At 49.9% G+C, this 13,078-nt stretch overlaps 1 protein-coding gene across 7 annotated transcripts in view; it reads right to left on the bottom strand.

Annotated features, from left to right (window-relative positions):
* LOC122701544 (katanin interacting protein) overlaps positions 1 to 13,078 on the bottom strand; it is a 228,563-nt gene that overhangs the window by 171,168 nt on the left and 44,317 nt on the right. Inside the window, exon 2 of one of the 7 annotated variants that reach the window (XM_043914571.1) lies at positions 12,874 to 13,036. The exons of the other annotated variants lie outside the window; for them this stretch is intronic. The gene's annotated coding sequence lies outside the window, so the exon portion shown is untranslated. The remainder of the gene's footprint in view (positions 1 to 12,873; positions 13,037 to 13,078) is intronic. 7 annotated transcript variants of the gene reach the window in all.

Below are 13,078 nucleotides of genomic sequence, written 5' to 3'. Positions count from 1 at the left end.
CTCCTTTGATCTTCACGGCAACCCTTGAAGTGGTTATTACTACCCCATTTAAGATACAAGGAAACCCATCCCATGCGCCTTCCGGAAATACGGATCCTACTCCACGGTAATTTACATAACTATTTTGAGATATTAAAATGGCCACTGATATATTATGGTACGGGATGAAATATTCAATGACATTTTTAGATGAAATATGAGACTTCAAAGAGATCTCAGCTCGGGGTGGGCTGCCCTGGCTTTTCACCTCCGGGAATACATTTATTTGCCTCTGCCAGGAGGGAGATGTCATTGGAAAGATTTGAAGAGCTCAGGCACAGAGCCAGCAAAACTTCTCATCAACCCCATGTTTCTCAAATGCTGATGTGTGCACAAATAACCTGGGACTGTGTGGAAAGCGAGGTTCTCATTCAGGGGCCCAAGCTGACACCTGCAACAAGCTCCCAGGCAATGCCCGATGGGCCACACTTTGTCAGTGAGGCACTGGACAAGTCCTGTTTATTCCTCATTATTCACAATACGTCCATCTCTAATCAGGTCAGCATTGAACTTGAGCTGTGAAGAATGTGAGCTTTGGAGTCCAGTGTGTGTTGCATGCTCAGCCGCTAACTTGAGTCCAACTCTTTGCGACTTTATGGACTATAGCCTGCCAGGCTCCTCTGTCCACGGGATTTCCTAGGCAAGAATACTAGAGGGGGTTCCCATTCCCTTCTCCAGGGGATTTTCCCGATCCAGGGATCAAACCCACATCTCTTGCGCCTCCTGCATTGGCAGATGGTTTCTTTACCACTAGCGCCACCTGGGAGGCCTGGTTTCAAGTCACAACAGTGCTATTTGTTCCTGTCAAATGGAGGTAAAAATAGTACCTGTCTGGTTGGATCTGTCTTTCCCTCATAATCTTCCCTGGTGACTCAGTAGTTTAAAAAAAAAAAAAAAATTCCACCTGCCAATGCAGGAGACACAGGTTCCATCCCTGATCTGGGAAGATCCACTGGAGAAGGGAACGGCCGGCTACCTACTCCAATATACTTGCCTGGGCAATCCCATGGACAGAGGAGCCTGGCGGGCTATATAGTCCACGGGGTCACAGACACGAATTAGTGACTAAACAATAGCAACAACAACATACAGTTGAAGGTGAGTTGGATGCAATAACAATAAAAAGATAGCACAGAATCTGGCACTTGGGTAGTTCTCAATGAATATTAGAATTCCATTTACGGAGTTCCATTATTTAAATAGTACCATCTTAGCCCCACCCCACCCCACCCAGCTCACTGCTGTCCTGATGCCTTAATTATTTGATTCCCTTCCCCTCCCAGCTCCCCCCAGATCCTCTTCAAGGCCCAGCTCAGCTCCCCAAGTCTTCACGAAGGCTTCCCTGCCATTCTCACCCCCTCTCACTTCAGCTCAGTCTGAAACCCCACAATTAGTATTAAGTTACATACAATACAGGGTGAAATCGTATATAATTAAGTGCTATGTTGTAAGCCTTTAACTATATCTATTGCTCACTCATTATCTGGGGATTTGGAGACCTGGAGAGGAGCCCTGAACTCTGCTACTTACCTTCTTTGAGCCTCTGTTTCCTTGTCTGTAAAAAGGGGATGTTAATAAGGTCTACCTTGCAGGTCTACTCTAAGAACTAACCAGGGGAAAAGTGGAAGTCATTAAGGATCCTTTTCTTGCTTCTTATTACTGATTCCCCAGCTGGATTATAAATTTCTGGAGTGTAGAACTGTGGGGAAGGAGGGGACCAATCATCATGTGGGAAGCCTGGAGCCCAGGGCCCCAGTCGCAGCTTCCACATCATCCAGCTCCGTGATGGTAACCACTGAGGATGACCAAGTGCCCACCCAGTTAACTCTCATCCTGGTCAGATGCCAGACACCTCTCTCCCTGGCACGGCATATTTCACTTTGCTGAGGCTCTATTTCTCAGGCTATAAAACGTGGAGTGTGAGAGTGAGTGAATATTAATTAATATTTAAGACTTCCCCCTGGAGTAGGAAATGGCAACCCACTCCAGTATTCTTGCCTGGAAAATCCCATGGACAGAGGACCCTGGCTGGCTACAGTCCATGAAGTCACAAAGAATCAGACATGACTGAGCACGCACACACACCAGACATCCTGAAAACACGGGAGAACCTTGTAAAGTATCAAGTTTATCATCGTCTTTCAGCAAACATTGATCAAGTGTTTACTGTGTGGCTGTTACCTACGCAATGAGGATTTAACAAAAACTTCAACCCAGTGGGTAGCCAGATCCCAGCTTGTCTGTAGACTGTACCCAACCCTCAGTCAGGGGCTGATCCTCACAACTCCGCCCCCCATTCCGGTTCTGAGTGATGTGAACGGCACTCCCTGCTGTCAGGGGCTCAGTCAAACAACACACTGGCCAGGGGTCTGTAATTTAGGGAATGGCCTGCACGGGAGTCTGGGGACACCCATTCAAATAAATGCATAATGGTATTTTTCTGGGAAGACAGTCCATCACTTTCATCAGATTCCCAAGGGCATCTGAGGTCAAAAAAAGGAGACAATTGATTATGCTGTGCTGGGCACAGTGGCTCAGTCATGTCCGACTCTGTGCGACCCTGTGGACTGTAACCCTCCAGGCTCCTCTGTCCATGGGATTCTCCAGACAATAATACTGGAGTTGCCATGCCCTCCTCCAGGGTTTCTTCCCAACCCAGGAATTGAACCGCAGTCTCCTGCATTGCAGGCAGATTCTTTACCAGCTGAGTTACCAGGGAAGCCCCAAGGGATTATAACAAAAATGTATAAAATGTGATGCAGAGATCTGAAGGAGGGGACTAGGGAGGCTCCTGAGGGCACGGCCAGGCTCAAATCCTTGGGAGTCATCCTGAAAGCCTCACTTACTCATTCACTTTCCCAGTCCAGGCCCAATCCATCAGCGTCAAGTGAAAAACACCACGTATTCCCAAATCTGACCACTTATCCCCACCTCCTTGCTACCACGCCGGTTCAGGACTCCTCACTGTCCTCCTGCTCCTACCCTCCCCGCTGCCATCCATTCTCCCTGCGACACCCCGGGAGTTCTGATGAAAGGGAAGCCGAATCATTCCACTTCTCTGCTCTGGACTCTGCATGGGTTCCCAGTGGCCACCAGACCCCACCCACTGAGCCTCCATCCACATCTCTGACCACCTCATCACTCCGGTACTCGAAACACCCAGCCTGTGCCCACCCACCCACGGGCCTTTGACTCACCATCCTTCCCCCGGGTAAATACCCAGATTCCTCATCTCCTTCAAGGCTGGTCTCAGATCTTACCTTCTTGGCGACATCCTCCCCAGGCATCCTATTTAAAATTCCAGGGACTTTCCTGGTGATTAAGACTCCGGGCTTCCAATCCAGGGAATGTCAGTTCAGTCTCTGGTTGGGGAACTAAGATTCCACACGCCACACAGACTGAGCCCAGGTATCACAACTAAAGAGCATGTGCCACGACAAAGATCAACCAAACCCCGATGCAGCAAAAATAAATATTTTTAAAAATGGCAAGCCATGTACACACACACACACACACACACACACACACACACTCCCAAGCCCTCACTAATAGAACCTCTCCTTGATCTTACTCATCATGCCTCTTATTACTGGGCCATCCCTCCCTGCACTAGCATGTAAATTCCATGAAGGCAGGGACTGTGTCTGTTTTGATCGCATTGTATATTCTAAGCCCCTAGGATGGTGCCTGGCACACAATGGGCCCTCATTAAATGAATAAATAAGGAGACGTTTGAGCTCAGATTTGAAAACTAAATGGTCTGGGGACTTCCCTGCTGGTCCAGTGGCTAAGACTCTGTGCTCTCAATGCAGGGGGCCTGGATTTGATCCCTGGTTGGGGAACCAGATCCCACATGTCAAAACTAAAGAGCTCACATGCTGCAATGAAGATGGAAGATCCTGTGTACCACAACTAAGACCTGGAGCAGCCAAATAAATATTAATAAATAAAAATAAATATTAAATATCTTCCCTTGTAGCTCAGTTGGTAAAGAATCTGCCTGCAGTGCAGGAGACCTGGGTTCAATCCCTGGTTGGGAAGATGCCCTGGAGAAGGAAATGGCAACCCACTCCAGTACCCTTGCCTGGAAAATCCCATGGACAGAGGAGCCTGGGGGGTGCAGTCCATGGGGTCACAAAGAGTCGGGCACAACTGAGCAACTAACACACACGACATACACACGAATGTTGAAAAAAGCAAGTTAAAAGCCTCGCTGGACAACAAGAGAAAGGCATTCCACACAGCAGGAGGAGCAGGAGCTAAGGTTGGGGAGTCTGAAAAAGCCTGAAAGGCTCATGGATCAGTCAGAAGTTGGGTTTGCTTAGAGTGACAGGTGCCGAGGAGGCTCGCGTTAAGTACGGCAAATGGTCTAAGCAATTCAGACGTGACGTGAAAGCCAAGTCCCACTGCCATCATTGTTCTCCTTATCATCTTTATCCCTAATGCTAGCCCCAGAGAAATTTGTAGAATTTTATCAATGGCCATATTATTAATTCTCTCTGGGGAGAAAAAAATGGAATTGGAAAGAAACGCCTAGAATCAGTTATGCTTAAAGGAGCTCGACAGAGTCTATATTTCAGGGATCACGTACTCCTCTGAGGCCAGAAGATTGGAATTCTCCTAAAGAGGGTTGATTTAGCGAGTGCCAGAGCCTGAGCTGCATTCACGAGCAGCTGAGAACACTGGACTGGTTTCCAGGGCCGGCAGATGTCGGGGACCTGACTTTGCAGGTGTCAAGTCCCATTGGAGAAGAACAATAACTTGGAATGGCTTAATGATGAGGCTGTGAACACACTGTGTCGGGGGCACCACGCGGAGTTCACAGAGCACTTCCGCACACCTGACTTACTCCATCTGTTCTGCTCCTCCCCCGGCCAAGTGCCACATCTTACCGCAGGGACGATTTATGAGCAGCAAGCGCATGTTACAGATTACAGGTTTGGGGCCACGTCAATGACCATTTAAGGTGCTTTCTGTGGGCATCTACAAGAATGCAGAAATGGCAACCCACTCCAGTATTCTTGCCTGGAAAATCCTATGGACAGAGGAACCTGGTAGGCTACAGTCCATGGGGTCACAAAGAGTCAGACACGACTGAGTGACTTCACTTTCACTTTACAAGAATGCTATGCCCTGGGATCATTATCCCCATTTTACATAGGAGGAAACTGAGGCTTTAAAAGCTGAAGCAAATTGCCCCAAGGCCATGTCCAGGGGAAGACAGTGGACATTGGTTGTTTTTGTCATTTTTTCTTTCTTTCTCTCTTTCTTTTTTTTTTCACTGCACCACAGGGCATGCAGGATCTTAGCTTCCTGACCAGGTATCAAACCCATGCCCTCTGCAGTGGAAGCTCGGGGTCTTAACCACTGGACCACCAGGGAAGCCCCTACTCATTTTCTTCTAGTTACATCTCCTCGGTTTTCCTTTGGGAAACCATCTCTCCTCACTCTCAGCACACATGGTGTGAGTGGAAATCACACTGGTGACCCCTCAAGGGCGAGCACATGACTGAGGCCTCGACCGCCAAGGCCAGGCTAATCTGGCTAGTCTGTCTCCCTGGTCATGTGACGGGTTTAGGGCTCTGCCCAAAGTCAGGTCAACAGATTCAAACCAGGGATTGGTTGAATCTGCTGGAAAAGTCCCTCTCTCTCTTCCTCTGGAATTATTAGCTGATATGAGTTGTGAAGGGGGCTTCCCAGGTGGCACTAGTGGTAAAGAACCCACTTGCCAATGCAGGAGATATAAGCATTTGGGTTCGATCCCCGGGTTGGAATGATTCCCTGGAGGAAGGCACGGCAGCCCACTCCAGTACTCTTGCCTGGAGAATCCCATAGAGAGAGGAGCTTGGCGGACTACAGTCCACAGGGTTGCACAGAGTCAGACACCACTGAAGCGACTTAGCGTGCATGCATGAGCTGTGAAGCTCTAAGGGCCACCAAAATGAAGAAGCTATTTTTATCAACTGATTAGGCCCACAGTTATAAATGTCCTTCTATCTTCCAAGAAGAGATCTGTCCAAGAGTAACACCAACACAGAGGCAGCAGAATTGAGGACACAGATAGACGACCAGACAGAAACTGGTCTAGCCAGTATCTAGCCCCGCCTGAAGCCAGCACTACTTGGACTTTTTTTTTTTTTTTTTAACTTGGACTTTTAAGTCACAAGAGTTAACACATTATTTTCTTTACTCAAGCCACGTGTATGTATGTGTGTGTGTGTGTGTGTGTGATTCACACTGAGTGAGTTCTCAATGATGCAGTGGTAGAACATAATACTAACAGGTATCTGAATCTGAAGTCACTACCAGAACATAGCAACGGTGGAGCATTTAGTAGAGGTTTAAAATAATACTTGAGGGACTTCCCTGGTGGTCCACCGGTCAAGAATCCGCCTTGCAATGCAGTGGACACGGGTTCGATCCCTGGTTGGGGAACTAAGATCCTACAAGCTGCAGGGCAACTAAGCCCACGTGCTACTCAGTAGCCACAGCTACTGAGCCCACGTGCTCTGAAGCCTGAGCCACAACTGGAGAATCCATGGGCCCCAATGAAAAATCCCCCAAGACAAAATGAAGATCCTGGGTCCCACAACTAACAGCCAATGCAGCCAAATAAAAAATGAACAAATAAATTTAAAAAAAAACACCTTAATGAATGTTCTCAATGATGGCCCTATGCTCCTAGAAATCAACGATCCAAATGTATCTTACAGTACAAAACTCCTACTCTGCCTTCAAAACCCATCCTAGTGTTCTCCCAGTGATTTGGTTTTCCCAGCACAGCACAGTAAGTCCTGAATGCATATTACTTGAATGAAAAAGTATAGTTCTGAGCTTGTATGTTGAGGCTTTTGCTGACATATCAGATGCACTCCCATCCTTAAAACAAGAATAACAAAGACTCCACATTCTGTACACTTAGGTTGCAAGATCTAAACCAATGGTTGAGACTGCCCCCTAGAGGTGGATCAAAACAACACAAACTGAAGCAGAGTTTCTCATGGCCATGGGTAGACAGACCGACAAAATCACATGCTTATGTGCAAGTCAGATGGAGGATCATTAAAGGAAGGCTTGGGGTTATTTCTCAAATACTTATGCACCATTGTTTCCTGCAACCAATGTACACCTTGAGATTTTATACTTCGCTTCAGGTTAGTAGAATATTCACGCAGATCCAGAATCTAGGGTTTCCTCCTGGACTCCAGGACACAGGATGCTGTATCTTTATGAAACCATTTTTTCTTCCACAGCTATCTATAAAATCTTTTTCAATAGCCGCTCGAAAAGAATTAACATTTCCTTTTATTCTCAGAAAACATTTTTTTGTAAGACGGCAATGTGCATTATAAACTATCTTTTAGGCAGGCAGGCAGAGATTTTCTCTTTTTTTAATCTTGAATGAGCGTGCTTCAAAAAGGAAACTTTATATTAATGCCATAAATGGAAAATCACTATCGCCTGCCATAAACAGAAGGCAAAGAGAAATACGGACCTTCTGAAATAGCATGTGTTTACTTGCCACCTGCAAGCATGCAAACCACACACGTGGAAGTGCAAGGCCCGAAATTCCACATTCACATGACCCCGAGTGGCGGGTGACGCTGACCTCATTTCCCCAATTCATTCATTCACTCAGTATTTATTGAACAACTCCTCTGGGCACACAGAGAGCACATCAAAGTCTCCACTCTCAAGAAACTTACATTCTAGTGAGAGGAGACAGGTTATTTGAAAAAACAAGGCAGGGGGTGGGTATAGTATATCAAATGAAGCTCAGTGCTGTGGAAAATAAGAGGTAGAGAAAAACAGAGGGAATAGAGGGTGGAGCTACTATGTTAGCCAGGGGGTCAGAGAAGGCCTCTGGTGAAAAGACTTTCAAACGGAGACTGAAGGAAGTGGAGGAGGGGACCCCTATGGGAATCTGGACGAAGGCTCTTCCAGGTGGCAGGAACAGCATGTGCAAAGGCCCTGAGGTGGGGGGTGGAGGCCACGGTGAGGTCTCTGGGCTTACTCCGAAGTGGCCAGGAGGCTAGTGGAGGATTTGGAGCGGGACTGCCAGGGGCTGAGGGTTTCCACCGCCCACCCTGAGAGCTCGGGAGGGGACGCAGGCTGCAGGGCCCCCGGGCAAGCCCAGTTGTACAGACAGCCTCTGAGTGTTTGCCAGGCTGGTACTAAACTGACTCAGGGCAGGTGTTGCCTGTCAGAGCCTCCAAGCCCACAGCGCCATCACTTGGCCTGATGGGAGGAGAGACGTCACCTGGGTGGAATTTTCCCTCCAGTCTCCGCCTCCACCACTTGGTTTGTATCCGAGAACTTTTTTTTTTTACATATATATAAAGAGTAGCTTCTTTTTTTAAATTTTTTATTAGTTATTTTTGACTGCACTGGGTCTTTGTTGCTGCGGGCGGGCTTTCCTCTAGCTGTGGTGAGCAAGGCTACTCTCTACTTGTGGTACGAGGGATTCTCATCGCAGTGGCTTCTCCCGCGGAGCATGGGCTCTACGGTGCTGGGGCTCAGCAGTTGTGGCTCACAGGCTTAGCTGCTCCACGGCCTGTGTAATCTTCCTGGACCAGGGATCGGACCCACGTCCCCCGCCTTGGCAGGTGGATTCTTAACCACTGGACCACCGGGGACATCCACTGAAAATTTCCTTCTAAAGGAATGGAACTCTCACCGAGCGCATCCATCACTGGGACCTTCCCTAACTCTTCCTGCCCAGCAAGCGGGGCTCACCCCCTGGAAGACGGGGGAGCCCTCAGGGCCCCTCCCCATCAATTCAACAGAGACTCCTTGAGCTTCTCCTACAGAGTGGGTGCTGCACTAAGGGCCGGAGACAATGATAAATAATCTGGCTCCACCACCCTCCTGACCTCATTCCCACCCCCACACAACCCTTCAGCCCAACAGCCCTTGTGACTGTTTCTCCAAGAGGCCATGCCTCTCTCCTCTCAGGGCCAGGGAACTTGCGGTCTCCCCGGCCGGGAATGCTTCCTCTTGCTTGTGGGCATGTGGGGCCCTTCTGGGGGCCCCTTCTGACTGTCCCCAGCCTTCTCAGCCTCCTCGATGTGGCAACGACACCTACCCCGCTCTGGAATGACCTGTTTGTTTTGTTTGTGGTTCCCCTACTAGGATGGAAGGCCCATGGGGGCAGAGGTGGTGGATTTGTGAAAAGGTAGGGATGAGGAGGGAAAGAAGGAGACGAAGGCAGGAAGATCAGCTCCTTGTCCTCGAGGAACTGGAGGAGCGGCCGCTGACAAACACTGCTCGGAGGCGGTGGTGGGGCTGGGGGGTGCTGGCCCGGGAGAGGTGGGTGGAGAGGATGGGTGCCCGGTGTGGCTCGGGGCTGGGCCGACTCTACAGAGGAGAGGTCAGGATGCCGGCTGCAGGGAGCTCAGAGGTGGGTGGGGGCAGGCAGAGGAGGGACGGGGTGGGCATCCGGGCAGGAGCAGTATGTGCAAAGGCCCAGTGCCAGGAGACCCGGGAGCCGTCTTGAGGCTGGGATGGACAGGAGAGGTCAGGGCACAATGGTGATCCCCTGGCTTCTGACATTTCCAGGCCAGCTCAAAGCCTGATGAGGCGCAAAGGCTGTTTGTGCCGATGACGTGTGCTAAGCGGTGCGGAAGCCAGGTGGGGAGTGAAATGTCCTGCTCAAGTCTAGGGTGGTGCAGTGGGTGGAACTCAGGGTCCCAGAATAGATGTCATCTCATACACTAGTCAAGATTTCTGCTGTGTGAGGTCCCGGAGACTCAGGCACGTAGAGATGACGGTTCGCCCCTATCTCATCCCTGGGGCGTGGGATCTGGGATCTTTTACTCCCTGCCCAGTCCCGCTCTCCTCCCTCCTCCCCTTCCCCCTCTTTAGGTTGACTGAGCACTTCCTCTTCAACATGGGGACCGGTTCCTTTGCCTCTTGGAACAGATGGTCTAGGGAGGAAGAGCAGTGTTAAGCAAAGGGCCCCACCACCAAACGTACATCATCAACCATTTCTGGAGGTGGGTGAGTGACGCCTTGTTGTTGATCAGTCACTAAGTCATGTCTGACCCTTTGGGACCCCAAGGACTGTAGCACACCAGGCTCCTCTGTCCTTCACTATCTCCCAGAGTTTGCTCAAACTCACGTCCATTGAGTCAGTGATGCCATCCAACCATCTCATCCTCTGTCGTCCCCTTCTCCTCCTGCCTCTAATCTTTCCCAGCATCAGGGTCTTTTACAATGAGTTGGCTCTTCGCATTAGGTGGCCAAAGTATTGGAGCTTCAGTTTCAGCATCAGTCCTTCCAGTGAATATTCAGGATTGACTGGTTTTCAAAAAGAAACATGACTGTTGCTGGGAGGTTAGTGGATGCTCCATGGAGGGGTGACAACAGAACTGCAGCATGAAGGATGAACTAGTTAATTTAGGGGCGCAGAGGTGTGTGTGCTCTAAGCAAAGTGGATGCACAAGTGAAGGCCACGTGGTGAGAGCGATCAGAGAGTAAGAGGGACACGGAGTAGCAGAGGGGCTGGAGCTGGGGGGCAAGGGAGCCAGGCGCATGACTCGGGACCACGTAGGCAAGACCACCAAAGCCATGTGGGCCACAGAAGGGAGTTTTGCTCCTAACCCCAGACCAATGGGAAGCCACATGGGGTTACTGGGGCAGGGGGGCGATGTTGGGATGAGAGGTTGGAATGAGAGTCGGCCGGAAGTGGGTGCTGGGGGGTGTGGCGCTGGGAGGACGCTCCTGTGGGTGATCAGACAAGAGGTGTCAGCAACAAGGAAAAGGCAGGGAGAAGCTATTTTCAACGTGAGGACGGAGGACTGGGTGATGGTCTGGAGAAAGGCAGCAAGGAAGGACAAGGTGTTAAGGTGACTCTGCCGCATCTCTGGTGGTTCAGTGGTAAAGAACCCACCTGTCGGTGCAGGGGACAAGGGTTTGATCCCTGGGTCAGGAAGATCCTCTGGAGAAGAAAAAGGCAACCCGCTCCAGTGGGTTTCCAGTTTCTTGCCTGGAAAACTGTAGCCTGCTAGGCTACAGTCCATGGGGTCGCAAAGAGTCAGACACAACTTAGCGACTGAGTAACTAACCAACTGTGGCTTCCAGCCTGTGTAACTAGAGGGATGGCAGTGCCCTTCTCAGGGAGGTCAAGGCTGGAGGAGGGGCAGGGCTGAGCTGGGTTTGGGGCAGTCGGGTGGAGACACTGAGGCACCCAAGAGGAGCAGTTCATGGGCTGGCAGTGGACGTGCAGGTCTGGGGTCCACTTCACGGCACAGTTAAGATGACCCTTCCTCCCTGCTCACCCCCTCCCCAGGCTGAGTTACCCCCTCCATTCAGCCGTGTTCCGGCAGCATCTTCACAGAACCTTCTCTGTCGGAGCATTGATCTGAGCCACCACGGACATGGGGCTAGATGTGTAGAGTTGGACGTGAGCCCAGGTCACCCACCCACACTCTAGCTGCTGGGAGCTGTGTCCCTTCCCAGGGAGAAGCCTCTCTAACCTCGGGTTATGTCTGATCTCTGATACTGGCTCGTGACAAAGGAACAGAGACCCAGGCTCCTTGCCTCGACTGGGGGCACCTCTGCAGGGCCACCCAACCCCACAGCTCCCTGGGGGATCGGCACGGCTGGCGTCACAGTTCCGCGCCCCCTGTGCCCAGTCCTACCCCCTCATCCACACAGGCGTTGTTCCTGAGTGTGTGTGTGCTCAGTTGTCAGTCGTGTCCAACTCTTTGTGACCCTTTGGACTGCAGCCCACCAAGCTCCTCTGCCCATGGGATTCTCCAGGCGAGAATACTGGAGGGGGTTGCCATCTCCTCCCCCAGTTTTTCCTGAGAGCCCCTCTTACCCCCCAGTCAGCCTCCTGCACACACAGTTCCATCCCAGAGTCTGCATCCTGGGAACCTATGTCAGTTACTTGACCATGAACTCCCAGGACGGGGCTGAGCTAATTACATCAAAGACCATTGATAAACACATTTTGAACTGAATGAACAATCCTGGCTTAGCCAGGATGTCCCACAGTAGTGATGAGTTCAAACAGGACAGACCCAAGTCCCCAGAAATGAACTCTTCAGACCACAGGGCTCAATATTTAATTTGGAAAAACGATTGTCGTGAAGGTATGCGGCATAGGTCCAGAATTCCCAGACCTTCATGCGTCAGCTAAACAGCCAAGGTGGGTGGTCAGGATTTGGCTGTGAAGTCAGGCACCTGGGTAAGAATCCCATCCGGCTTGTTTGAGAAATGACGCTGGTGCCCGAGTTTCCTCAGCTGTCAAACTGAGATGTGGTCCTAGGGACATGCATCATAATAGCCCCAAAGCAGAAGCAGCCCAACTGTCCATCAATGGATGAATGGAAAAACAGGCTGTGGCATATCCATACAATGGGAAATCGCTTGGCAGGCAGATTCTTTACCACTGAACCATCTGGGCACCCTAATGCAAGGCATGCAGGATCTTAATTCCCTAACCAAGGATCGAACCTGTGCCACCTGCAATGTAAGCTCAGAGGCTTAATCACTGGACCACCAGGGAAGTCCAGGAATTGCACACTTTAAAATGGTGAATTTTGTGTTACGTAAATTAAGTATCTCAATTTAAAAATGCAAAAAAAAAGAAAGAAAAAAGAAGTGGGATGGTGATTAAAAGCACCTACTTTATAAACACAAAACATTTCAAATATTGCCGGCTGTGTAATACATTCTTGATAAAGGTTTAGCAATGAAGATGAGGCTGACGAGAAACATTTCAAAGTTTCTAATTATAAGTGCACAAAATCTAAACTTGAAGTTGAGACCCTAGACCCAGTTCCCTGAGCTAACCGGGAAGGCAATTTATACAAAGTTAACACCCACCTGAAATTCAGGCAAAGAAAAGATGACGTAACTTTTCAGAGGCTACAACTTTCCTTTTCCCATGCAGGCACAGGAGAGTGTAGGAACAGGAGAGCAGCTGGCTGTAGGATTCCGTCTGTCTCAGGAGCGGGGCTGTGATCACACTCTCCCAACAGGCGCGAGGCTAGTGACAAACACAACCTTGGTCGTGCACCAGCCCTTGAAC

Source organism: Cervus elaphus, chromosome 10 (genome assembly GCF_910594005.1).
Source record: "Cervus elaphus chromosome 10, mCerEla1.1, whole genome shotgun sequence".
NCBI lineage: Eukaryota > Metazoa > Chordata > Mammalia > Artiodactyla > Cervidae > Cervus > Cervus elaphus.
The sequence above is the reverse complement of the archived record's forward strand: the minus strand, read 5'-3'. Positions and strand labels throughout refer to the sequence as shown.